General features: G+C 36.8%; 1 protein-coding gene across 3 annotated transcripts in view; it reads left to right on the top strand.

Moving 5' to 3' along the window:
* NELL2 (neural EGFL like 2) overlaps window positions 1-25,980 on the top strand; it is a 316,912-nt gene that overhangs the window by 174,814 nt on the left and 116,118 nt on the right. The gene's annotated exons all lie outside the window — the stretch shown is intronic.

Raw genomic sequence — 25,980 nt, 5'->3', positions numbered from 1 at the left:
AATTTACTTTTAATAGTTTCTAAAAGAAACTCTAATTTTTTTGAGACGTATCCAATAAATACTCCTTTACAACAAAACAAGTCATAAGAAAAGCATATGGTTTTAATTTGGTAGTTACTTTTGAATCTGTTGTAAGGAAGGAAAGGAATGTGCTTGCTCTGAGTAAGTTTTATACTTCCTGTTAGGAAGGTAAAGAAAAACAAAAGAACCAAATCAATATTATACTAATTTTATACTTGAACAGTATTTATACCCAAAACTTGTATGAATTCTGTGGCAAATCTGAGAAACAACCCCTAAATAATATTTTCTTTATATGACAGTAGGTTTTTGAGTAGAGGAGTGATGACATAAATAATGTGATGATTTTCAGAAATAGATTCTTAGAGTAATAGGAAATAAGACTACTAAAGGGAATTAAACTCCTTTATGCCTCTGGCAAATGCAGTTGAGTAACTACATCAAATAAATTTTGCTTATGTCTGTTTCATGAAATATGACTCCCTTCAGTACCATCCAGTCATGTTCAGGGATATCTTGAGTGTTAGTAATATCTTAAGGTGGTCCTGGGATAAGACAACCTACTCTACTCACTTCATATTTTATAGGTTCCGACCTGTAAAATATGAAAGAAAATGATGCTAGACAATTAGCTTGAAGGCAGCGAAGTTTGAGGAAATGTGGGTGTGAAATAAGACATTCTTTTGGATTTCTTTTTATTTTTTAAATATAAGAAACATAAAAATATCATGTATTAGAAAAACAGAATCATAAAACTGGAGAATACTTAAAAACGTTATTCTTGTCACTTTTTACTCTACCTCCAATTTTATAATTGTCATCAGATGGATGTATAATCATCCTTAGAGGTTTCCAGGGAAAGGAGCTCTATAACATTTTTCCAGTGAAAGATATGAATCTATAATAAAAGTGTTACCTTATGCTTTTGTATTAGTGTATTCTCTTCTAAATCTTTATTATAGTGACCATACTGTGTACCACTTGATATCCTATTTATCAGTTAGAGCAAAAGAAGCTTCCTCTAAATTCAAATATAGTATTTATATAAAAACAAAATGATGGAAATAAGGAAATAATGATAAGTGACTTTTCCATTCGATGGAGAATAACCAAAAATATTCTGAGGGTAAACAATATATTTAATATAGAGTTGCCAATGGATTTACAAATTTTTACTTTTCTGTCAGTTCATCTTAAATATTTCCACATTATGGGAACAACTGTGCACTTTTTCTTTAGACAAAATTGAGCGCTCTGAGTAGCACAGTGTCTTGAAGGAGGACGACAGAGATAATTTTCAAAAAACAAAAAGAATATAAAAGAACAAGTTTCAGTAAATACATAGTATGCTGTACTATTGGTGATATCCATAAGTCTGAGTTCCACTGTAATGATTAAGAAACAAGTGAAAACAAAGATAAAACCGCTACATCTCAGAGAGTGGTATTTCAAGATGGGCTCATTAAAAATAAAAGTGCCAGCAATTTTCAAGGAGTCTGCTGATTCTTTGGCATTAGAGACTTAAAAAGCTTTGTACATTTTTGTACTTCTTGGTAATTCTTTTTGTGTTCTTATATTCTTAAAAAAAAAAAAATGTTCGATTTTAAGTAAGACTACATGGCACATAATTTGGCCTCGTGATGAATGAAGAGTTTTTCTTTGGGGCAGGATATTTTCCAGAGGTTCATTTCCATTCTGAGCCTGTCTGTTGGCTGCAGATCCAAAAACAGTTTAACTGTCATCCCTTAGAGAGACTCTCCTGCTTTGACTGTACCTCTCCCAGTGCATTTTCCTTCCAAATAAAAATCCCACAAATTAGTTTATTGTTGACTACTTTGAGAGAATTTTCCCTTCAGATTCCAAACTACCTAATGATATAATGGAAGCATCCCTTTGTAGGAATGTCCAGGAAGAACAAAATCATTTTAAGAAAAGCTGTTCAGGCCATGATTTTTATGCCTAAAAAACCAGAGCCAAGAATTTCAAGATCTGGCAGACGGTGGAATGTATTTCCTTCATGATACACCAGTATTTCCCACTAGCACCACTATTTCTCTGCTTTCACTTATGGAAGAGACGTTCCTGCTTATGAGTAGGTCTACAAATTGGAGAATTTACATTTGTACTTTAAAAGCTGGATTTCCTAGGAAAAATGACAGGCTTTTATTTTGTAGTCCCAAGTCAGGTGAATCTCTGACAAAACGTTTCGTGTTAGACCATGCAGGGTCAACACACTTGCAAGGTTTCTATAAAGGAAATGAATGTTTAAATTCCACCTCTCCATCTTTCCTTGCACACTTTGCTACTAGCATCTGTACAAAAACCTTGAAGAAATGACTCCTCTGATGGGGGTTTGCCTTGTGGCTAAAGGCATTGAGGGTGTACCTTTTCAAGAGCTCCCATAAGACCAGAGTAGGACTATTTCTCTGATAAAGATTGGGATTTATTTTCTCTGAATTTATCAGAGATTTATTTTCTCTGAATTTCAATGAGTGTAACAGACATTGACATACTTGCAGTAGACGGCCTTCCAGAATAAATGTCAAGACACCACTGTAGAGCACTTCTTGGATGTTTGTGGCTGAGCATTTGGAGTTCTGAATTTGCTTTGCATCTGTATTCCTGTCCCCTTTTCCTATTCAAGAGCCCCCTTCCAAAACATCACAACTGACACTCTCAACACTGTACCCAGCAGACTCTCAGACTTGCTCACCCCATCTGAAAATTAATCATAGACATTCTAATTTAAAGGAGACTCTAAGAGTAGTACACTTTATAGTCAAGAGCTTTGATTAATAAAAGAAGCCTTTTTATTTTTTACTTTTATAACCCTGTAGCTCTGGCGTAGAAATTATGTATGCTGCAGAGTAATTTCCTTTCATAGTTGGTAGAATTGCACAGTATTTTCTTTCAGTTTCTGATGGTTTGAATTGTATTTTCCACATGATCATAAAACTTTGGAGATGGAAGAATTCTTAAGAATAATTTCATCCAATTTCCTAACTTTCACAAAAGGGGAAACTGAGGCTCAGAGAGATTAATTGCCTTGCTCATGGTTATACAGTTAGTGAGAGTGAAAAGGGGCCACAGGATAAGCTTCCGTATTCTTATCTCTTATAAGAGTCACCGTTTGTTTAATTTGCAACCAAATAAAAATGAATAATGGGAAAAGATTCATATTTTATGTAGAAATACATTATTTATTTTATAATGTTCACTAATTAAACTGCCTTTCATATAGATTGTTTCAGTTCATTAGCTTAAACTCCAAGAGCAATTTTTCCCCTACAGATTTTGTAATAATCTTAAATCAGAAGTCAGTAGGAGAAATATAAAATCACTATTTTCTGGGCTTCTGACTCTTTTACCATGACACTCATGACTCAGTTGTACCATTTGCACAAATGATACAGAACTTTATACTCTTCTAAACTTAGTGATACAATTTTCCTTCCAGTGAGAGTGTATATTTTTTCCTAATTAATTTTTCATAATCTCTCTCCTCACATTCCTTCCTAGTCTCATAGAAGAAATCATGGTTATACCTACAAGGAAAGAAAAGAGAGAGAGAGAGAGAGAGAGAGAGAGAGAGAGAGAGAGAGAGAGAGAGAGAGCCCTAGGAGAGAGAAAAAGAGAGTGAGAGTAAGAGCGAGAGGGAAGGAAGGAAGGAAAGAAAGAAGAAAGGAAGGAAAGAAGGAAAAAAGGAAGGAAGGAAGGGAGGAAGGAAGGAAGGGAAGAAGGAAGGAGAAAAAAAGACAAAGGGAAGGGAATGAAAGGAAAGGAAAAGGGCTTGGTTCACATGAGGCAAGATATTAGAAGCTCATTCTTCGGTAACTCTGATTGTAAAAATAACTTAATTTTTATACATAATGAAGTTTCTTGATTACTTATCTAGACTAATGGCTTTCTTGGGTCACTCACATAAGCATTCATTAAATCGGGCACATATTTTTGAGTCTTACTGGACATCTGTTTTTGGAATTGGTCTTGTATAATGAACAAAGAATAAAATATCTAGAATCAAGACTTTTGGAATTATCAAAGGATAAAAATATTCTGAGTGAAAAGGCATTTATTTCAGATCTTCCTGAGATATTTCTCTGGTCTGACGGTTGCAATTGAAAGCCGGAGTTCTGATCCTTTTGCGTATGTTGATGAGCTTGCAGTCTTCCCACGGTTGTGCAGTTCTTTAGAACAGGAACAGGAGAGTGGGAAAAGTGGACTGGTAGCAGAGATGGAAAAGCTCAGGAATGAAATTGATTCTTTAGGGCAGTGGTTGTCCAACCAGGAGAGCGTTGCCTTCCCACCTGCCAGAGATTATTTGACAATGTTATCACAAGTTTTTACAGTTGCTATTGACACCTGCTGGGCAGAAGCCAGAGATTATGCTAAACATTGTATAATATTATTATTAGGCTAGCTATCCTCTTGAGGAAATACCTTATTTTTCTGGGACTCTTTCAACTGAGAGTTTTTCTTGGGGTGCTTTCCAACTGAGTCATTAATCTTCATCCTGCACAGGACATCCAGGACGAGAGAGTCCTCCCATAACAAAGAATTATGTGACCCCAAATGCCAGTAGTGCCAGGGTTGAAAAATTCAGCTTTAGATTCACACCATCAAAACCATACATTGTACCCTTTCTTTTTAACTTTCCTTTTTTTCCCCTCGAGTGTCTTTTAGGCCACATAGTGTCTTTTAGGCTTTCTCTCACTTCTTGCCCCTTGTCCTTTTATTAGCCTTTGGCATAACAAAAGAGACTCCTGCTCTCCCCCAAGTTCTTCCTTCTCCTTTCCCTTATTAAGAACCTGGTGTTAACTTAGCCTAGGGGAGTGATTCTCCAGTAGTAACATTGCAGGTCTCAGCAGTGGTGGCAGTGGATTTCTTAGGGCCACTTAAATCCCACTATCCTAATGCTGTCCAGTAGACTTCTACTGACCAGAACTGCTTTTGCTATCCAGGGCCTTCTGATGCTGGCTTGGTCCATTTCTCATATCAAAGAAGGTCCACAACATGTCTAAGCACAGGAATTCTATTAGATAAATGATTTTTGCTGTTAAACAAGGAGCCTCCTTTGTGTTCCCCAATGAGTTTCACTTCTACATGTACGTAAATTTTTATAGCATTGAAGACTCCTAGTGCTTACCTTTTATGATCTTATTGTTGTAATTACTTCTTTTTCTCTAGCATGGTCAATACTTTTTTGTTTTGTTTTGTTTTGTTTTTTTAAATCATCACTACCATCCAGTTTCTCAGGCTTGTTTAGTTTGGTGATTATGAAGAAAGAGTCATGAACTTTATAATGATATTACGTTTTCTTCACTTTTCTGTTTTATTGTTGGTTTCCCAGCATTTTAGAGTCTTAGTTACTATTGTCATGCACAAAAGGTTACAGAGAACTATTTATTACAGGGCAACGGAAACAAAGATTTTAAGTCAGTTGTAACCCATGCATGCCCCTTCCTCAAGTAGCGGTGTCATGTGTGTTTCTTTCAAGTTTCCCATCAAGCAATGCTAGAACAGGTAATCTGCTTACAGGGTTTAAAGAGACAATATTTTGGAAAGGCAGCAATAACATTATTCTTCTTTATTCTGCATTCTTCCGAAAAGGACTTAACTTGAAGCTGGTAATTTGTTGTATGGATTGACAATAACTTTATCTCCAGCTATTTAAAAAGAGTTCCGGATGGATGTTTCAAAATCATAACTACAGAACAAGACAGATAATTCATTGTGTGTGTACCATAATAATTACTGGTATATAAATAGTAAAGGAAGTAAGACTAAATTGTACAATGGCAGAGAAGCTAGAGGGGGCCACAAGAAGAACGGGAAGTGAATAAGCATATCAACTTTCACCAAAAAATCCTAAATAAATAAGGTTGTTTTAGTTGGCAAATGCCTTGGCACTTTATCCTTAGTAAAATGCCTAGCAAAGGAGAAATCTTTAGTAAATGTTAGCTACTATAATCGTGTTACTATTATGCTTAGAGAAGCTCTTCTTTTGAGGAAATGTCTTATTTCTCTGGGACCCTTTCGACTGTGCACTTTTCTCTGGTTATTTCCAACTGAGTTACTATTTTTTGTAAAATAGATAGCTTTGCTGGAGCAATGGATTCAAAGGCTTATTGCCGGTTTAACTGTACTTATTGTGTACTGTGAATAGGAGCTTTAAAAAGAGAAAAGAAACCTTGGTGTAACTGAGTAGCACTTTTTCTGCAAGTCAGAAAAACTCCTTCCATAGGAGGATTCTTTCCAGGATCAGGGTGGTTCCTATTGTTCTTGTGAATGAGTGATTGGGATACCCTGGGGCTAGAGAAATGCATCCAGGGCCCTACCCTGGATACTGACCTGCCCAGAGTAGAGAATATGACCTCTAAAGAATTAGCGAGTCTTCTCAGTTCTCAAGCAGGGCAGAGTTTAGGAGCCCGGATGCTTCTGTGTGGATTTCTTTTCTACAGAATCACAATCAGCAATCACAATCCTGCCATCTGGCCACTAGTTGCCATGACTATTGGGAAAGACTTGCATTTTCATGAATAACCACTCCAAATTTTCCTTATTTTGGAATCAGCATTTCAAATGTGATAAATTGGCGCTATAGTTTATAAAACATGAAAATCAGACAACTTGAGGTTTTAAAATTTCAAACATGATCACTAATGCTAAAAGCTGCCTCATCCATCTGTTGTCATTCACTATATATTATTAAACTACGTAGTTATTAGAGTAATTTGAAACAATATAATAAACATTATTACAAAAGCAAATTAAAAGATCAAGCCCTAGGACTCAAAGAATTAATAATGAAAAGCTAGTATTTTTTAAACAAACGTAATCAAGAAAGCATCTCTAGAAGAATGTGTACTGTGGTTCCTGGGAAGGGTTAATGTTTAGAAAACTTCAGGCCACGTTTAGAAAACTTGCAGAGGACAGAAGTGAGATGCGTCTGCACAGTTAGTGAGGAAGCCAAGGCAATGTGCTTATCTCTTTTCTGAAACACATATGTGCACGCATACAATTAGCAGTCAGCTCAAAATGAAACAGGCTCAAAGGCTCGGGGAGCCGAATTGCCTTTTTAGAGATGAAAAGCTTGGAAAGAAGTCTGTGCTATCTGAATCTGTCAGCTCTGATGTAGCAGTTCCCTGGCTTGTCAGAGCCTTTATGCAGCGTTTCAGTGCAGCTGTTGTCTCCATGGACGACTTCCAGCCAGCGCTGGTTTGATCATCAGAGCACCCAGTGGTATGTGTCCACACAAGCTTGCCTCTGTGCAAGTTCACCTGAGCCCTGAGATGTTGGGACCTGCCTCATTAGCCAGCCTCACCTGCTTTGACGTGGTTCGTCGCTAAACCCTAATTCACCTTTGTCTCGAATGGCGGTATTATTTGGGTTTCATTTTGAGATTTTTATATGAAAAGCACAGAGCTGAAAACTCACATAGGGGAATAAAAAGATTATACATGCCAGGAGTGTAATAACAGCGGTGTCTTAGCAACAGACACCTGTGGAGGACAGGATTACTGAAGCCGAGGTTCAGTGGATGCGTTCCGTTTCCTTCCAATATGGTTGGCTTTGACACGATAGTGGGAATGAAAGCCTGGCCTTCCTCGTGCCTCCTCGGTGTTCCGGGCTCCATGGAACAGTTCCTTTTCCGGTTCTGCTGCGGATCTAGCCTGGCAGTGGGTGTGTAACCTACTGGTGACATTGCCTGTCCTGATGCTCTCCTTTCCTCCCCAGTGCCTCTGCAGTGTCACATTCAGGTTAAGGGTTTGGGCCCTGAGTTTCTTCTCTCAGATCTGTTGCCTTGTCTCTCCTGCTGCTTCTGCTGGGGTGAGGCGGGGCCATACCACTCACCTCGCCTGGGTTGGTGCCTTCCCTGTCTGTCTGGAGCCACCTATTTTAGTGATTGGTGCTTTCTTCATGAAACTTCTGACACCATATAAGAGGCTCCCTTTTGCTTAAACGATGTTCTTTTATCAAAGGGAATAACATTGTATTAGTTATCTACTGCTATATAACAAATAGTCCCCAAATTTAGCATCTTAAAACAACACATATTTATTGTCTAACCGTATCTGTGGTTCAGAAATCTGGGGCTGGAATAGCTGGGTCACTTGCTTCAGGGTCTCTCATTAGGCTGCAATCAAGTTGTCCTCCAGGGCTGGGGAAGGATTTTTTTCCAGTCTCACCTATGTGGTTGTTGGTAGATTCAATATCTCACTGGCTGTTGGTATAGGTTCCCCTCAGCTCCTTGCCATGGGGGCTTTTCTAACATGGCAGCTTGCTTCATGAAAGCTAATAAAAGGGAGAGCCTGCTAGCAGGATGGAAATCACCATCTTTTGTAACCTCACCACAGAAGTGACATCCTATTACCTTTGCTGTGGTATGCTGGTGTGTCCGGCCCATACTATAGGGAGGGAATTAAACAAAGGCATGCATATCAGGAGGTGGAGATCACTGGGGACCATCTTAAAGGCTGCCTACTACAGACACTGAATTTTATACATCATTATCAGGACTAATTCACTTCAGCCATGTACTGATAAAGAACACCAGATTGAAGAATAAGAGTAAAGACAAAGTAGTAAACATGTGTTGTGTAAGAACTGTGTGTGAGTGATTGTGAAAAACTCATGCGATGTCACACATTTCTTTCATTTTTCCTTACATCAGAGCTTTGATATGGGTGCATGGTAATGTTATTGTCCAATTTAATAGATGGAGGTAGTGGAAATGAATCATGACAGTACACTGTGGTACGTTCTGTAACAAAGAAATGTGCAGAGAGCTGTGAGGAACCTAGAAGAGGCAGTGAGTAATCTGGCTTAAGCCTGGATATGGGCAGTCATAACCAAATGACATTTAAATTGAGGTGTTTAAGGTTGAACAGACATTTCAGAAGAGAAAGAAGTGAGAGGAGACATTTTAGGAAGAGGGAACAGTAGGTACAAAAGTATAGGTTGTTGTATAATAGCAAGTTTAGAGTGACTGGAATTGTAAGAGATAAAGCCAGAAAATTCTATAAAGAATTCTGAGACACATTTTATGATTTCTGAAACATTTCTCTCAGTTTAATTGGGAGGTGCATATTGAAGTATCACCTATGTGTTTTATGTTTTCTCTTTTTTTTGGAAAGTTGTTTATTAGATTGGTGATGCTTCCACAAATCAATGATGACCTAGAATCAAGGTCATATGGTATTTCATTCCAAAGAAGACAGAATGTTCTGTTGGTATTTTGGGAAGTTCATGAAAGCGAATTTTCAGTGTGGCCTAATGAGAACTAATTTTAGATTTTTTTTTTTTACACTGAAATCATAACCATTAAGTCACTACCTGAGGCATTTTTATACAAATAGATTTGCATATACATATCCATTAAATGTTATGAAATGCAATAACAAACAACAAAAGCAAGACAGGAAATAGCTAAGAGGTCCAAAGAGCCTCTCTCTTTCATTAGTCCAAATCAAACCATAATCTTCTGCCTGGTCCCCTCTTCTCCATGGACATTCTGTGGCGTTTTAGCTTCTGAATACTAGCTCTTTAGGCTTTTTGGGTATGAGTCCTTGTTCTGCTCTCTACTAGCTGTGATCTTGAGCAATTTACCTAACTTCTTAGCCTCAGTTTCTTCATCTTTAAAATAGAATGCTATTGCATACCTTATATACTGTTTTTAGAATTAAATGACAGGAAGCATGCAAAGGAATCAGCCTGACAATTAGAACATAATAAGCACTTACAAGTAAAAGTTATTATTATTGTGGTAAACAGAAAAATGGACCTCCAAAGATGTCCGCATCCTAGTCCCCAGAACCTGTGAATATCTTACCTTACATATCAAAAGGGACTTTACAGATCTGATTAAAGTGAGAGACCTTGGGATGAGGAGATTATCCTAGATTATCCCGGTGGGTTCAATTTAATCACATTAATCTTTAAAAGAGAAGAACTTTCCCCAACTGTTGTTAGAGGGAGATGTGACTGGAAGAATGATCAGGGAGATGCAACATTCCTGGCTTTGAAGATGGAGAAAGGGCCATGAGTAGAAATAGCTTTTAGAGGAACAGCTGGAAAAGGCAAGAAAACAGAGCCTCCAGAGAGGAATGGAGCTCTGTGGACATCGTGATTTTAGCCTGGTGGACCTATGGCAGACTTCTGGCCTGTTGAGCTATAAGACAATGAATTTATGTTGTTTCAAGCCATTGAGCTTAGAGTAATTTGTTATGACAATAGACAACTAATACACTATTATTATTAGCTAACAGTGTTGAATTGTCCAAAACTATATTTTAAAACGATTCTCAGTTCCCATCTGTTTCCTAATTGTTAGGAGCAACAATTCAATTCTACTAATGCTGGAGCAAGTCTGCTGTTTGTGGAGAGAGTTCCAGAGATAGTTTGTTCAGGAGGGGTGGTTCATATGTATACCCAAGTCCTCAATTTAATGACTGAGTTGCTTTTTTCAACTTGGTGTAAAGTTAGGGTGCTCATTATTTTAAAAACATCCTGGTCTGCTTCTGGTAAACACAGACCCTCACAATTACACAGTAATAGACTATACATTTACCTAAAACGTAGTAAATCAAATCGTGAGGTCGTACATTTCTCATCAGCCTCCTTTTTAAAGATTCTGAACTTAGTAACATGAAGGAAGTTGGCAGACAATAATTTTGAGAGCACTATTAAAAGTATCATTTGTAGACTTAGGTGGGTTGTTGAGGATTGCTGCTGCCACAGATCTTGGGGATGGAGTGCAGGGTTGTTGAGAAGGACCTTTTAATTCAGGAAGGCTCCATGCCAGCAAGACTATATCTGAGTCACAGATTAGTGACCTATGGACCATAATTGTCTCTCAATGGCGGTATGTTTGCCTTTTGGGACATTTTAATGATCCAACATATAAACAGTCAAAAGATTTCATTATGAAAATCTGGATGTCTCCATTAACTCTAGATCTGTGTTGCTACACCAACTATCAAATGCAGGTGATAATTTGCAGCCCTCTTAGCAGAGGGTCTGTCTAGTTCACCAGTCCTCATCTCACAGTTACTGAGACAGCAGTTCCAGTAAGAAAACATCGAATTCCAGAATTCTTATAGCCAGTCGGCCTTACCAATTACTTTGTCTGTCTGACCCATTAATTGGAATATTTTTAGTTTGCAACCTATGATTTATAGTATTAAAGTGATCATAAATATGAACATCTTAAACCAGGGAGATTTTAATATAGAAATAATGTCAAAGGTTTGGCTTCTTCATGAGTCATGTCCCTACTAAATTCGTAACTCACATTGACATAAAGTCCAGAAGAACCATCAGACACTTCAATAAATTTTGAATTCATCTGTATCGGTTTTCCTTGTGAAATTAAATTATAATAACCTTAAATAGTAAAGTCACAAGCAGGATATATATGCTATTATAGTGTAGTATAAGATAGTTTGCCAATTCTACAAACTCCTAAAAATTTAACTCATTGCAGTGTTTATAGCAGAAGAAATCATTTAGACTAAAGAACACATATGATTTGTTGATAAACAAGAAAGGGTTCATGGAAGTGAAACTGTTTAATACTGGATGTTGTTTTGTTTTCTAATGGCCAGTCTCTTATTTGATAGCTGTAATATTTTTCAAAGTGGGGTAGCAGTCAATGGCTTATATAATACAAAAGTGACAGTATAGTACATAGAATATAATCATCTAAGGGAATGCAATGCCTAGATTCAGTTTGCAGGATTTCACTGTGAGTTAATCAGTGAAAAGGCGGTATGTTACAGTTTGCAAGTCCTCTGAAAGAGGAGTTGATCCTGGGGCTTTAGGCTTTAGATTGGATGATATTAATGATGCTTTTGATTTTGTTTGGTTTCTCTTTGCACACTTTGCAATTAGTGCTATTACTGTTCCTTTAGCAGTAAAACTTTGCACCTTTCTGTGCAGAATCTGATGCAGTGATAAAGAAAAAGAGCATAGTGACAAGAGCCCTGGGCAGCTACCTACTAGCTGTCCTTGCAATCACAGGCTACCCTCTGCCTTTCTGACTCTCAGTTTCCTGTCAGCGAATGGGGGAAAATATGATTTGTATGTAATAAAGGCTCTTAGTTGCAAGTAATAGGAAAAGCTCTGTCTGTCTTGAGCTTAAAGGGATTTTCTGCAAAGGTGTAAGTGGCTTAAAGAATATACATAAAGCTTGAAGAGCAGTCTGGAAAATGTCCAGAGATCAAGGCATCTCTGGAGCCTTCGAAACTGTAGTAGTTTTTTCAAGATGGGGCATTTGTAGGATGTTGTCACCCCTGCTGCTGGGGGCCACTGCAGAATGCTGTGTGGGGACATACAGCACCAAAAATGAATTCTAACTATCTCTTTGCTTTCCAGTCACCCACTCTACACTCAGAATTACTGGGCAGAAGCATGTAGTTATCTTCGTTTATGTCACATGGTCAGGCCATGTATTTGCCAAGTGGCAGGAGAATGGCCAGGGGAGAAAGTGTCTTGCCTTCTTTTGGCTTCCATAGTGGGAGGGGCTTCCTGCTTCCCACCTAGCCTTACGCAATGGATGATATTTCCCAAATAGAGAGATGATGGATAAGGGGGAAGAGAGAGAACCTACATTGTTCTTACTCCTTAATCTGCTTGGTTGGTGTGGGGTTCTATGATAAGACTATACATAAAAGAATGCTGAATACCTTCTAAAGCATTATAAAAATATAAGGTGGCATTATTATTATTCTCACTGTAACTATCATAGTTCAAACTTTTATTGTTTTTTACCTGGACATTTTAGATACTCTACTGACTATCTCACTGTCTAATTTTTTATTCGACTTCAACTTGGTCAACAGTTTTATCTTGCTCTCCGGTGTAGTCATTTCCCTTTCTAGAAACTTCAGTGACTTCTCATTGCCCACAGAATAACACGCACACAATTTAGCGGAACAGTCTGTCTTTCCAGCTGTATGTCCAACTTTGGCCTTTTACAAACCACACGCTTTTTCTGCTTTGTAATTGTAAATTATTACAATAGAACTTGATAAATTACCTCACTGTAATGGAAAACTTGATGAGGTACCAAACTGTAATACAAATATACAGTAATTGGCTCCAGCCTCCATTCTCAAACTGGGTAAACTAAAAACCTTACCTTTTTGGGAGGTTGAGGGGAAGAAGGGAAGTAGGAAGTAACTGACTTGTGACCATCTGAAACATCAGCAATTCAATTCAAAGTATATTTAACTTTGCAAGGATTCAACAGAGAACATGCCTGAAGCCTTCTTGTGGCAGAAGCCCTCAGTGTCCCCACATGTGTCGATCTCAAGAATCTAGTCTAACCTTTCTGTCAGCCACATAGTGGGGTCACATCCAAACACAGTGACTGTGCAGCCAACCCTTCTGCTTGCTTCTAGACTCAGCCAAGAAAACTGAACAGCTGTATTGCCTAAAACCAGGAGCAGCAGCTTCTGCCCCCGCCCCTTCAAACCACACAACGCATCACACAATAACTGTGCAACCAACTGAAAATAGCGTTTCTCGTTAACCTCGTAACACTGCTGCCTTCATTTTACTCTATTGGATTTTCAGACCCCATTTATCCCATTATGGCAGATTTTATTACACCATTCTCTGAGAATTTCTTTGCTGATGTGGTTTTTACTGATCCAAACAACTTTTTTTCAACCTTTTTTCTTTACTTATTGACTTGCTACTCACCTTCTATGGCCCAGTAAACAGGGTGTCACCTGTATAAAGTTTCTCTGAGTCTTCTCATTAAAATGCAATTTAGCAGCTAATGGCATAAAGCTCAAGTGGATTGACTATTCACTTTCCTAGTCACAGAATGACATTTGCAATAGATTTCATCATCTGTGTTTCTGTAGCTCTTAATTAAGTCTATTTGGTTTTATAGTTGCTTATATATCTGTCCTCCCCTATTAAATTATATGTTATGTGAAGACAGACTGTATGTCTTTTTCATTTCCACACCAGAGTGTAAAACTTGGTGAATTTCATAAATATTTCTGGAATCAATTAATTAAAGTTGGTATCGTGTCTCTATTAGAATGAGAGCAAACAGGTGATTGGCTAACATATTCACATGATCAATGCATTTTTGTGTTTTCAGAAGTAGTTTTATCAACAATTCAAGAATAGGCCATAGAGTTGGGCAGCATTTATACAGAAAGTATAGCTATCATCCTGTGAATTCTTCCTATGTGCTTGATGCTTAATTAACATAACCCCACGATGCAGATATCCCTGCTGCATAGATGAGAAAGCTGTGTCTCGGAGAGGTCAAGGAACTCACTTAAGTCTGCAGTTATTGTAAGTGGACGAACCCTTTTCAAATAAGAAGAGGAAAGAAGATTTGGCTACTCTCTTCTTCCATCATTTTAAGGAAAGCAAAAATGTATCCTGAGTATAGATATGTGAGCAAAACATAGAGTTGTGGACGATCTCTGAGCCTCACCATCCTCCAGTTCATGTCCATGAGGTTATGTGTGATAGCCAGTCCTAGGCAGAATTGTGTAGAGGACCTTGCTACCTGCTCCTTGCATGTATCTCCATGCTTCAGGTTTTCTAGTGTCCTCATTTTTTCCCCTAGATGGTTAGACTAAATATACACTGTTGTACTTTGGTATATCTTCTCCAGTAGAACTCATAAAGCCAGCCATTCATTAAACAGCTAATTATTGAGTACTTATACATAAGGTACTGTGCCAATCACAAGAGCTAACATTTGCATTTTCTATGTGCTGGACACAATGCTAAACCCTTGATATGTATTTTCTCATTCAATGTTATTAACCATCTTTCAGATCAGAACTATTATCATCCCCATTTTACATATGAAAAAAACTGAAGCTAAAGAAGTTTAAGTAGCATCGCGAATTTTGTAGGTTTTTCAGTGGTAGAGCCATTAGCAAAGAGAAAATTCAGTGTCTTCATAGTATTTTGACTTAGTAATCGAAATAGCTGCGTGGGTCAGAGTGATTTTTAAGCTCCATTCACTCAGGTGTTACTCTGACTTTTCCTTAAATTGAACTTGGCACTTCATGTTCAGTAGACAGTATAGTATTGTTCACAAGTATCGCTCTGGAGCCAGACCACCTGAATTGAGTTCTGACTGTGCAGCTTATTAACTGTGTGACCTTCAGAAAGTTAAACTCTCAGTGACTCTGTTTCCTCTTCTATAAAATGGGAATGAAAATAATAATATTTACTGCACACTCAATGGGAGGATTAGATGAATTAATACATATGTAAGAAGTTTACAGCAATGCCTGACCTTTTTAAAAAAAAATTTATTAAAAATAGATTTGCTATTTAGAAGACATGTGCTTGATGTTTTGGGTGATACAAATATAAATAAGACCCTTGGGGTCTTATTATAAAGATCCTTGGGGTCTATTATAAAGTCCCTTGGAGACTTTATAATAATCTATGAGAGGAGGTAGACATGTATTCAGTTAGTCACGTAACTAAATAAAAGGCAAAATTAATAGATTGTATTAAAATGATAAAGATGGAAGCAAACTGAAGAGAAAAAGAAATGAGGAGGAAAACGGTGGCTAGGAGTTAGGTGATACAAAGGGACATATGACTTACTAGCTGGGCAACTCAACCAGTTACTTTACTTCCTGAGACTCTTTCTCTCTTGGTATTAGCTTGGTGCAAAAGTAATCGCTGTTTAAAAAAAAAAAAAAAAGTAATCACTGTTTAAAAAGTGAAAAATAATTGCAAAAACCACGATTACTTTTGCACCAACCTAATAAAATGGAGAAATTATATCCACTTTATAAAGGTATTATAAGGATTAAAAGTATGAGATGTCTTATGCACTTGCGTAAAACAATGGTTGTAAAATAATATATGGTTAAGCAGATAATATGAAATTCTATTCTGTTATTCAACTGTAAAAGAGATTATCGTACATAAGGAACAAGTTGGAATTCAGAGTAAGGAAAACATCTCTGTCCCAATCTCACCCCATTTTGTCTCAGCCACCAACCATTTGCTGAAGCCATGGGCACTGAGGTCACCCTAATTCCTTGGTCACTCCCCATACACAATTCATTTACGTGTCCTTTGTTTTAGTTTTCAAAACAAGAGCTGGAATCCAGACCCTGTCTCTGTCTCCCTCCCATTATACAAGTCGAAGTCACTCTATTATTGTCATCTTCCTATTGGTTTTTCGTGTTTGCCCTTGCTGTCTCCAATCTGTTGTGTGCGCAGCAGTCAGAGCAATCATTTGAAATAAAAAAATAAATTGGCCCATATTATGCCCTTTCTTATTACCATTAAGTGGCTCCCATTACAAACCTTTGATGCAGCCCCTTCTTACCTTTCTTATCTTGTTTCAGTCTACTCTTTATCTTGCTTCTCATGTTTAGTCTCATTGGCCTCTTCTTATTTCTGAAATAAATGCCAAACCTCTTCTGGGATTTCCTATGTTCTGTTCCTTTTACTCGGACCACTTATCCTCCCTCTCTTTTTCACAGTTGGCTTTTCCCCATCCTTTAGATTTTAACTTAAATACTCCTTCTATGCCCACTCCATCTAAAAAGCCTATTCCACATCCCATGTGGTTCTCAATCATTTCACCTACTGTGTTTCTTTCAAAAATGAATAACACGCAAACACTTCCATAAGCTCCACAAAGGCAGGGAGACTGTCTTCTGTTTCTGTTGTCTTCATCTCTGGATGCTCAGAAAAGTTCCTGGGAGGTGAATGAGTGTCAGTAAATATTTGAGTCCATAATTCATTCGACAAACAATTGTTGATTAGCTACCAAGAACATCAAAGTACATCACATTGGAGGTTTAATTAATATCGTGTTTCCCCGAACATATGACCTAGCCGGACCATCATCTGTAATGCATCTTTTGGAGCAAAAATTAATATAAGACCTAGTCTTATTTTCTTATTATATAAGACTGGGTCTTATTTTCCTATAATATAAGACCGGGCCTTATATTAATTTTTCTCCAAAAGATGCATTAGAGCTGATGGTCCGGGTAGGTCTTATTTTCGGGGACACACGGTAAAAATATTACATTTGGAAGTGTGGAATGTTGAGTATGTATAACTTTACCTTGTCTGGTATAGGATGTGTATGGGTCTTATTAGTACTTTTGGAAGATTGACAATCAAATAATTCACCAGAAAGCTAAGCCTGAATTAAATTAAGACTTTTCCTTCTTGTCACAGGCAGTTGCCATACTTGCCTGATTCCGTTTCAGGAGAAGTTTAGACTATCTTATAAACACTAGTAGGTAATTGCCATGACTCTTTTTTATTTCTTATTTGCATTGACTAGAATTTATCTCATATCTATTATACCAAATTACACTCAGTTACTTGCCACACAATGAGCTCATCTCTCTGCCAGTCCTTTTAGCCCTTTAGTCATGTTTGTTGCTCTTTACTAAACCAACCCTGTTTTGTCTTTTTTCTTCTCCTGCAACATAATGACCTGAATGCGTTATTCTAAGATTATCCCAGCAGAGGGATAAAAAGAGGTTGTTAATCTCCCTGCTCTGGCCTCTGTGTTCATAGTCTATCTATGGCTGAATCTCCTTCTGTAACTGTAGTAAATGCAAATTGGAGGCATTTTCAGCCTAACTGTTCTTCTGGTGTTATTCCTTTTGAGTTTCTCTTATCCTATCTGACATCTCCCTGATTAGATTAGATTTTTCCAAGTGAATTAATTGATATTGTTCCAAGTAGAAAATATTGCCCATGTTTCTAACCTTTTAAAAAGTCTTCTAAGTATTTTTAAAAGTATAGATAAAGTTTCCTTTTTAATTTTGCAAAATCTGTGTGTCCTTATGCATATACTAGAACCATTCCACCAAAATGAATACAGATATTTATCAGTAGAAACCCTAGTAAAATTCAGCGGAAAACAAACACATGTGTTTTTAAATGCTTGACATTGGTGATTTTAAATATACCATATTTACATGAAACCCTAAATTTCTAGTTTCATATTGCTACATGTTTTCTTTTACATATGTATCATTTTTTTTCTGATACAGCTGTAATAGATGCACCCAGTAAATTAATACAGAAAAAAAGACCAAATAAGGAGGAAGGAAATTAAAATCTCCCAGTATCCGATCTCGAGATATTGCTGTTAATTTTTCAGAAATATTTTTTATTCTTTTATCTAAGCATGCAATGCATGTGCACCTTTTAAAATTAAATTGGAAATGTAATACTGTTTTTTAATCTTTTAAAATGATCAATTTAGGATGAATATTTTCTCATCTCAGTAGTATTTATATAGCATAATTTATAAATGGTATAACATCCCATAAAATAGATAAACTCTTTATTTAACTTGTCATACATGGTTGTCAGTTCTTACCAGGATTTCACTCTTACAGATAATATGTGGTAAAGTAATTTTTGTAAGCATCTCTCATAATTTACTTAGGATACATTTCTATAAAGAGAATTATTAGGCTCCAGTTATGTACATTTTAATATTTCACATATGTAGTGTCAGATTATTCTCTGAGAGTGTGTACAATTTATTTCCACCAGCAACATACAAGAAGGCTGATTCTCTGAACTCTTATTTGCGTTCGTACTTTTCCTTTTTTATCTGTCAATTTTATAGGTTTATAAAATATATATACCTTGGCATTTTCAATGTATTTTATTACCAATGGATGTAAACATTGTTTTATCGTGTGTGTTGGCTTTTTTTTTTTCCTTTTGTGAATTGTGTGTTCATATCCTTTGGCCCTTTTATCTTTTTTGGCTGTTCATGTTTTTCTTACTGGTTTCTAATGAATTATATTGTTTTTCAAAGTCTTTTTCAGATTGGCTAGCATAATTATCAGGTTAAGAATGATCTGGAAACCCTTGCCTAGATGATAAACTACCAGCCAATTCTACCTGCCCACACCCATCCCTGGGGACTCATAAACTGAGCTGTGGGAAAGTTAGTGTAGTGGTGACCTCATTAATCAATCTGTTCTAGCTTCATGAAAACCTGTGAATTAGGCAAGGAAGGCAATATTATCCCCATTTCACAGAGGAGAAAATTTTGACTCCAAAAATTAAGAAAATGTCCCAAGGCTTTACAATTTTTAAATTACCAGGGCCCAGATTAGCTTTTTAGATGCCAGATCTTGGGATCTTTCTGCTGTATCACCTTACTCGTGTTTATGATTTCCTTTTTTTCCTTTCTTTCTTCAATATAATTTATATTTCCTCACTACCTTTTTAAACACTATATCAGCACTGACAGGGGTGTTTTAATTAACATGTTTTTAGGTTGCCCCTTAAGTCATTAGGAGAGATTGACTTTATGTCAGACACTGGGCACTACATGATGCTTTGCAAAAAATGAACCATTTCATTACCGTTCATTTTGTCCAAATCCCTTTTTATCATGAAGCAAATTTGCCTGAATAGTATAGTTAATTCTGTTGCTTACTCCTAGAATTAAAATGTTTTAATAAATAAGCTGAGAGAGGAGACATATGATTTAGCTGACAAGGAATTGAGATCCTCTTTGCTTTGGTCCTGGTTCATGCTTTGGATATGAATTATGTACTTACACATTTTCCCCAGTAATTTATTTTGTTTGTATGAAGATGTTAGTATTAAAGTCACCATTTTTCAGATATGTGCTTTGTTTTAGTTTTGCACTAGTAGTGATGGTTTTGTATGGAGCTAGCCATATGCTCCTCAGTTACATCTGGTTCCAAGAGAATGTAGCTGTGAGAATTCTGGATCGGATCTGGTATCTGTGGAACAGTTTTTTCCCTTTATAAAATAAACATTGTTCTCTCCAATCCTACTGCTCTTGACTGGTTCAGTTTTCAAGTTTTAACATTTTCAGTTCCTTGTCACCCACAACCATGTTAGATTCCAAATACATTTGATGACTGAAAGAATCAAAAACTAAAATAAAGCATTCCCAAACAGAAAAGCATCCACCTTATTCTTTATGCTTTACTGCAGAGTTCCTGGTTTATAATATGTTGCACTAAATTTATCCGCCTTGTTCCTTGGATATTCCTATATGCATAATATGTTAACTATGTTATAGCAAACAAAGTGTAATCTAAAATGTTATTCAGTTTAATAAGGCTTGTTGCTAAGCAACCATGTTCCCCAAATAGTAACTGAAGCAGTGCAATGTCAGCATAAGATATCTAAACGATATAGAACATAGAAACTGATCACACATGTACTGATTTTACAAATTTAGAGTTGTTAATATGGCTGCTTTTCAAAGCTAGGGAAAAAATTAAGTGCTTAATTGAAAGCTTTTATAAACTCAGAGAAGCAGAATAACTACAAAATTATTTGTAGAAACAGACAGATCAGGGTTCAAATCCCAGCTCTGTTATTTAATTACATGTGACAATGGGCAAAATATTTACACGTGAGCCTTAGTTTTATCATTATTATTACAATAGGGATAATATCATCTACTTTGTGGGGTTATGAAGACTCAGGGAAAAGTGCTTCACATAGTTCCATAGTAAGTGTCCGATAAATTAAAATTATGATCATAATGATGATAGCTTGAAAGGTCATGAAAACCTTGTATTTAATACTTTCATATTTGTGAAATAATTATCACACAGTTATAGAACATTAGCCTTGAGTGATAAACCATACAAATAAGTCGTTGCCCTCAAAGAGCTCACAGTTTCATTTGGGAGATAAATATGCACTAGAGAAAAGATAATGACTGCCAGGCAGATGCACAGGCCCTGAGCTGGAGTAAAGGATTAGTGTTTGTGAGGAACTGAAAAGAGGCGTTGGGTTTGCAGCACAGTGAGCAAGGAGCAGGGTGGCATGAGGTAAGAATGAAGGCATAGGATGGGCCAAATCATGCAGAGTCTTAAACCATGGAAGGTGTTGGGATTTTAGTCTAGGTATCGTAGTAAGCCACTGGAGTGTCTTAAGCAAAGCAGAGATGTGATCTGATTTGTGTTTTTAAAGACATTCATGTAAACACTGTTTGGAGAATGGTTTGGTTAGAAGTAAGAGTGGAATTGGAAGGACCAGTTAGGAGGCTTTTCCAGGAAATAGATGAGAATGATCCAGATGAGGGTGATAGCCCTGGAAATGGAGAAAAGTGGACAGATTCAAAATAGTTTGAGGAAGAATCATCAGGACTTGTGTTTTATGGGTTGTTCAGAATGAGGGAAAGAGAGGAGTCAAGCGTGCCTTGTATTTCTAGATTGAGCGGCTGGGTATATAGTGATAGTGAAGAATGAATAAAATGTCATGATTAGCAAGGACAGGGAGTGTTTTTTAAGAAAAGGAGTTGCAGTGAAGGAGGTTGAGGACTCATTAGCAAATAGCAAGTGGCCCATTTCAGCTCAGGATGATTTATGTGTCAGGGAGGGATCGGATGGGATGAGGTGAGAGATAAAGCTGGAAGGGGTTAGTTTGCATGGGTTTATGAATGTCAAGCAAATAAATATATATGGATGTATGTGGTTTATCCATTTACATCATTATTTGCAATGGTATCTGCTTTCTGTAGACTTTCTCTTCTCCTTTTTCCCTGGAGGCAGGCCTAATCCTCAGGGAGGGTGATAAGGATAGGGAAAGAACACAAACAAGCTGGGCTGTCCAGTAGGGTAGCCACTGGCCACATATTCAACACGTGAAATATGGTTTGACTGAATTGAGATGTGGTCAAGTGTAAAATGCACGCTAGGTTCTAAAGACTTAGCATAAAGAGAAAGGATTTTAAGTAGTTCAATAATTTTTATATTGATTATATGTTAAAATAATATTTGAATTGAATGGGCTGAATGAACTATATTATTAAAATTCATTTCATTCCATCACCATATATTCGATCCCCCTTACCCTCATCTCCCACCCCCCACCGACTCTGGGTGATGAACGCACAATGGGATTTATAGATGATGTAATATAGAATTGTACACCTGAAATCTATGTAACTTTACTAACAATTGTCACCCCAATAAATTAAAAAATAAATTAAAAAAATTCATTTCATTAAAATTTTTAATGATGCTATTAGAAAAATTAAATTATGCATGTGCTCACATTATATTTCTGTTGGATAGTGCTGATCTAGATTGCTCCTAACTCATGCCCACTTACCTGGGCCACCTGAAGAGTGAGCTTCCATCTTGCCCATCTATGGTTTCTTAAAAGCAGTGCTCCTGATGAGCAGAAAAAGTGAGATACTGTGGATGAGTCATTCCAAGATGTGTCATCAACAAACACTTAGCCAGGGTACTTGGGTGAAACTAGAAGTCAGCTTTATCCCCAGGAGTTGTCAATCCTCCAGAGCTCAAAACATGGGCTATCTGCAAAATATTCCATAGCTCCACTAATTTCTCTTCTCTTTTGTTTCTTGCTCTCCCTACAAGATTTATCTTTCTCCTCAAGATTTGTAGGATAGATTGTTCCTGTTCATTTTCTCTAATCAGTTCTGCCCCCTCAAAATTGCATGTTGTGTATTTTACTGTCATCAGCCAGCTGGTGTCCCAAAGCTAATCATCGTAAAAATAAAAATACTACTATGGAGGACTTTTATATAACATCTGAAACTCCTCGCAAGATCATTTAGCCTACAGGGGTACCTGTGATATGTTGCTGTTTATTAGTGGATTCTGCAAAGACATTACAAAAGACACAAGTGAGTGGTTATTGAGCATACAAGAAGAAAAAGGATTTGTGCATCTGGTTAGGATAGAATAAATCTGAAAAATCCCTCTGTTTCATTGGTTAAGAAAAACTATATGAAAGAAAGGATATTTCAAGAGTTACTAAATGTGTAGAGTTTGTAAATTAAGGGGTGCTTGGGAAAGGATGTTTCATATAGAGCAAGGAAATTCTCGGGGGTGAGAGTGAAAGCATCACTGGGTCTAGAAGAAGCAACAGAATGAGGGGAGTAGAGAGAATGAGGGAACCTGCCAAAGGAATTTTGAGGTAAGGCAGTCTTTGAATGTCTTGGTTCAGAGTGTAACCCAAAGGCCCCAAGCCGTGGGTAGAGAGAAATACTGTCAGAGTGATTTTGCAAATCAGCTAGACAAGGAGGTTAGTCTCATGAGGCTGCATTTCATTTCTATATATACATTTTTTTCCTCACAAAGATGTATTTCAGTTTTATACCTACTTCTTCCTGAACCTGTAAGGCTTGTTTGGTATCAGGTCTTGCCCAAACTAAAGTTTATGCATGTGGTCATTGGAAATTTTTGAGCCTTTGGAAAGTTTTGCTTTGAACTAATGAAGCAATTATTTAAATAACAGCCCTCTTGGTATTTCCACGTGAATGTCCTCCAAGCATGGCAAACTTAGCATGTCCAGTTGCTCAAGCCAAATCTAGGCTTGATCTTGATATTGCTCTCATTCTCTCTCTCTGTTTCTCCCCACCACCTAATAACCTAATTTAATACATTGGCTAGTTCATCAATTCTATCTCTAACATATATTTTGTCTCTCTCCATTTCTTATGCCCCACTATAGTCAAGGACCCCATCCTCTCTCACAGGATGTTTACAGCAATCTCTTTAATGCCCTCTTTGCTTCCATACTTGCTCTAACCCATTTTCCACAATGCAAGGTGATATATATATTTTTTTAATCTTTAATACCTGTTGGTGGCTTCCCATTGATCTTGGAATAAAAAAATAGACCACTTCTTAATGTGTCCTAAAGGGCCCTGCATGGTCTTGCCTCTGCCTACCTTTGCAGACTTGTCACATACCGGTCCCCCTCCCCCACTGCACCCTAGGCACACAGCATGTCTTCCAGTCTCAGACACATGAGGCTCTCTCCTGTATTTGGGTCTTGGCACATCCAATTCCCTCTACTTAAAACAATTCTTTCTTCTGTTTGTGTTGGACTGATGTAACTAATTCTTTAAATCTCAAAGAATTATCTGGGACCACTCAGTTTAATATTGGTCTACTATATTATCCTCTTGCAAAACATCCAAAACTTTTTCCTTTAACTTACCATGGCTTGTTGATCCACTTGTTTAATTCCTCTTTTCCTCATTATATTATAAGCCCCACAAGTGCAGAAAACATGTCTGTGTTTTCACCAGTATATAACCAGTGTCTAGTAGTGTCTAGTATGTAGTAGGTGGTCAACCAACAATTATAGGATAAACAGAAGGGTTGAAAAATGAATGACAGGTGGTATAAAATGTTCTTCCCTCTAGTGATAATCAGCACTTGCTTTTGTAAAGTGCTTTACAGTTTACAGAGTACTTCACATACATTTTCTTATTTAAAGTAGCTCTGTAACTTGTATAATAGAAAAAAGTGGATCCGTGTCAGTTATATATAGGACATGTGGTCAATTAAAAGGTTTATTTTAAGACAGTGCTTTTTATCTGGCAAGCTTTCATTATGCCTGAATATATTTTCCCTTTGGGTAAATAATTTTACAGGGATGGTAAGAGTGTAGGAAGAAAAGTAGCAATTTTCCCTATACCGTAGAAGCTCTTCTAATTAACCACAACTTAATCAACCCACCAGATAAACTGATATTTTCCAAAAAAGAGTGCTGTTTCACAAAAATAAGTTGAGTATATACGAAAAATGTAATTCAGTCACGTCACTTAAAATGTATTATCAAATTAGGTATGGGTAAGAATATTGTAAAATATTGGGGAAAGTCATAGAAACCTATGATTCTTCATTCAGATTACTCTGCAGGTGTCTTTAATTTCTCACTCCACTTTAAATAAGTTAAAGCTGGAACTCCTATAGAATGCGTAATTAATATGACATATGAAAGGAAGACTTTGAAGAACTCAAAGCAAAAGATTTGACCTCCATTAGAGACTGACAAGTAAATGTTCATTTGTATATTTTTAAATTAAAATGTTTAAGACATGGATGTATTACTTTTTGGGATCGCTGTCTTCTTCTGACTGTCACATGACCTGATCACGCTGGGTAAAAGAGTTTCTATGGATTTGAAAAAATACGTGGAGAGCATTTTCACTGGCAATTCTTCACCATTTCTTCACCTCTTATAAACTGGCTTCTTTCTTGTGTTCTGAATTTGCTCACATGGAAATCACCAGTGGCCTCCTAAGTGTCTACGCTCAATCCCTTTGTTCATGTCTCTTTGGCATTGTATACTATTGCTCTTGCCTCTTAATCAAACCTCTCTTCCTCTTGGCTTTGATTAACCAGACTCTTCTGACTTTTCTTTTGCCTACCTTCGTGCTTTTTTGTTTGTTTGTTTTTCCCCCCTCCTACTCCTTTTTGGGCTCATATTTCTTTCCATTTTCTTATCCTATTTCCTATTATTTCTATTTTGATTTTCTTATACACACAATTTTCACTGGTAGTTCCATCCACTAGTGTAATCAAGAAAACTAATACGCTCTGTGGCCTAGTTACAGCATTCTTCTTTGGTACAAAAGCTGTAGGAATAATTTAATTATAACCAGAGTAAAGGAATCAATGAGATGATTCTAAAAGCACTGGGATTCTGGCGTATTTGGTCAGTGTATCCCTTTCCTAGATAATGAAGGAAGGATATAGTAAATCTGCTCCATTCGGTTTCCATTTTCCAGGTTTCATGTGGACAGTCTTTTTCTTTTTCCTTTACATATTTTAATATCATTGATTTAATGTTGGTCAACATCTTTTTATCACTTTATTCTTTTGACTTCTTAAGTGGAGTAATAATATTAAAAAAGAGTTCCTTCAATGTGTCAGGCATAGTTCTAGATGCTTACTTACTTAATTTAATTTTCAAAACAATATCATACATTTGCTATTATTAACCCAATTGCTTACGTGAGTAGCATGAGGCATTGGAAGTTCAATAGCTTGCCTAAAATCACACTAATATTATAAATACTGGTGCTGAGGTTTACTCATTTTGAAAGCTATGTTGTTGTTGTTTTCAGTGAATGCATTTAAACCTATAAATTCCTATCTAATCTTTACTTAAGGTACATTTCACAAATTTCAA

This window comes from Rhinolophus sinicus, chromosome 1 (assembly GCF_057876585.1).
Source record: "Rhinolophus sinicus isolate RSI-liver-muscle chromosome 1, RSI-T2T, whole genome shotgun sequence".
Taxonomy (NCBI): Eukaryota; Metazoa; Chordata; class Mammalia; order Chiroptera; family Rhinolophidae; genus Rhinolophus; species Rhinolophus sinicus.
Note: the sequence above shows the minus strand (reverse complement) of the source record. Positions and strands in the feature narration are given on the sequence as shown.